This window comes from Nomascus leucogenys, chromosome 11 (assembly GCF_006542625.1).
Source record: "Nomascus leucogenys isolate Asia chromosome 11, Asia_NLE_v1, whole genome shotgun sequence".
NCBI classification, from domain to species: domain Eukaryota; kingdom Metazoa; phylum Chordata; class Mammalia; order Primates; family Hylobatidae; genus Nomascus; species Nomascus leucogenys.
In genome coordinates, this window is record NC_044391.1 from 101773382 (window position 1) to 101776472 (window position 3091).

The window sequence follows — 3091 nt, forward strand, 5'->3', positions numbered from 1 at the left end:
AAGCCCCAGTGTTCACATAGCCTTCTGACAATCTCTATATGTATCCTACAATAAGAATTTCAGAACATTATGACTGCAATATGTTTCAAAGTCAATGTGGTTTGCATGATAAGGCTCATTTCTCTTCAACTCTTCTAATGTACATACTGTGCTTTCATGCTGGTTTTTTTTTCTGCCTGTATGTCTACATTTAACTCTTTGCCTCCAAATAAAGAATGTCATCTCTGACCATGACTATATAAGAACAACTCTTTTTTTAATCACTAGTTTCATTCACGTTCTGTCAGCAACTTCAAAATGTACTGTGAATAAATCACTTTGGAGCATTTATCTAAGGAACTGCCATACTCTCCCCACACCATCCCTTGGTGTTTCATATCCATGTCATACTCCCAGATACTCTGGGTTCAAAAAGCAGCAGCTGACTGTGTAGCATGTAAGGACACCTATGCATGGGACCAGAGAAAGGGAATGGATACAAGGGACATTAGGAGGGAAGAGTCTTCAGGTTTTCATGACTGGAGGAATGGGAGAGGCTAGGGAGAAAGGAAAGAGTTCAACTTAAATCAGAGATTTCAAGCTGGGTGATAAAGAGAATCATGATACCACCAGCAGAGACAGAAAAGAAAAAAACTGGTTTTGAGAGCAAGATGATGCATTTCATTTTAGATATAGAATTTTCAAACTGATGACAGGATATCCAAATAGAAACATCTGGCAGAAAACTGCAGATGCAATACTGCAGCTAAAAAGAAGGGTTGAGGCTGGAGATGGTAATGTGATCATTTTCATTTATGCAATGGTTATGTCATTATAATAGACGAGATATCTGAAAAGGAGGGAAGGGAGACAAAGCAGAGAATGCGGCTAGATCTTTAAGGTATGAAGAAGAAGAGATGCCAGTGAAAGAAAGAGGGAGATATAAGGTAATCAGAGAAATTGGACAGGAACTGTAGTAGCTCAGAGTTACAGAAGTCAAAGGAGGAAGATAATCAAGAAAGTAGAGATTCAGTTGCGTGAAGCAGTAGGAAAAAAAGACCAATGAAAATGAGGATCACAAAAACATTAGGTGCTTGCTTCATCAGCACATATACTAAAATTGGAATGATAGAGAGGAGATTAGCATGGTCTCTGTGCAAGGAGGACATGCAAATTCATGAAGTGTTCCATATTTATTAGGAGGCTATTGGTATGTTTTAGTAGAGCCAGATTTTAGGGTAATGAGGGAATGGGAAGATGGGTTATGACACTACCAGCAGAAATAGAAAAGAGAAGAATTGGTTTTGAGAGCAAAATGATACATTTCATTTTAGACATGGAATTTTCAAACTGAAGACAGGATATCCAAATAGAAACTGGCCAATAGAAATATAATGTGAACACATATGTAATTTAACATTTTCTATTAGCCACATTATTATTTTTTAATCATTCTTCCCTTTAAAATCCTTCCACAGCTCTCCATTTATCCAGAATAAATCTAAGCTCTTTAGCATACAAATTCCTTCTAGGATAGTCTCTTATGCTTCCTCTAGCCCAGCCCCAGCCTGCATGATGAAACAGCCATATTGGGTTTCTGCAGTGCCTTATATGTGCCATGCTGTCTCACATCTCTGTATTCTTTCTCCTCTACCTGTAGTTCCCTGTTCCCCTGAACCCTGCCCCAGTATACCTTTCTATTCCTACTAATCCCTCAAGACTCAGCTTGTGTCACCTCCTCCGTGAAGCCTCCTCTAAATGCCAAACTCATTCTTCATTTTAACACCCTGCATATCTTTCTTACAGCACTCATCACTCAGCACTGTGGTTTCTGGAAGCAACCAAGATATCCTTCAATAAGTGAATGGATAAACATACTGTGGTACATCATACAATATACTATTATTCAGTGATTTTTAAAAAGATAAATGAGCTGTCAAGCCACAAAAGACATGGGGGAAACTTAACTGTATATTGCTAAGTGAAAGAAGGCAGTCTAAAAAAGCTACATACTATTTGATTCCAACTATATGACATCCTGGAAAAGGTAAAACTATGAGGACACGAAAAAGATTAGTGGTTTCCAGGCTTAGAGGAGGAATGGAGGGATGGTGGAACATAGGAGATTTGGGGGGTGATGAAACTATTTTGTATGATACTGTAATGGTAAACACATGATATTACACATTTCTCAAAATTCAGGACTTTGTAAAAGTGAATCCTAATGCAAACCACAGACTTTTGCTAATAATAATGTGTCAATATTGGTTCATCAAGTGTAATATAATTTAAGAGAAGTGAACTATTAACACAAGGCAGTATAAGAAGCCATAACATTTCAGAAGGCTGGATTACTAGAGGGTTTGTGTTAATAGTTCATTTCTCTTAGATTAGATTACACTGTCCTTAAGAGCAGGAATCATATTTCTTTGTACTTTTGAATCAACAAAGGTGCCTGGCAGAATTCTACATTATAGGAATTATCTAACTGTCTATTCACTGACTTATGACTGAGAAGAAAAAAAAACCCTACCATGTTTGTCAAGTTTGAGCTTTTCCTTTATTTGGAAGGTGAAAATATGCTACTTATCACCACCTTTTGACTTTCATAAACTGAATCCCTAGTTCCTATTACAGAACTCTTATGTAATGTTAATTATAACATTTATATTCTTAGCTATTTTATCTATTATATTTCTCTGAAGACTGGCACATATTTTTTAAGCTTGCTGTTGAAATGGATTGAAAGGAAGTATGCTACACATATGACAGGATACACCTAGCAACTTTATGGCTTAAATTTTTTTTCTTAGGTTGGGGCAATCCAAATATTTTGTTTGATTAGCAACATTAGTAGATATTGTGGTTCAGAAGAATATGGCAGTCATATATTTATTACTAGTTTGAACTGTTGTCCAATATAAAATAGTGCTACTATAAGTGAAGAGCCAGGGAAAGGCAGATGAGATGAGAAAGTGTCTTGACTGATTTAGTGTTCTCCATTCAAAGCATAAATAACATTTTGCTTCATATTGACAATTGAATATACTCCATAGCCTCAAGCTAATATTGAATAGACACTGCTGTTAATCCATTACATATGTTCAATGTA

The 3091-nt window shown here is 36.3% G+C and overlaps 1 non-coding gene across 1 annotated transcript; it reads left to right on the forward strand.

Moving 5' to 3' along the window:
- The first annotated feature begins 1069 nt into the window (after window positions 1-1069).
- LOC115837480 lies at window positions 1070-1176 on the forward strand. Its single transcript, XR_004032512.1, has one exon. It is a non-coding gene; the product is annotated as a U6 spliceosomal RNA (small nuclear RNA).
- The last annotated feature ends 1915 nt before the right edge of the window (window positions 1177-3091 follow it).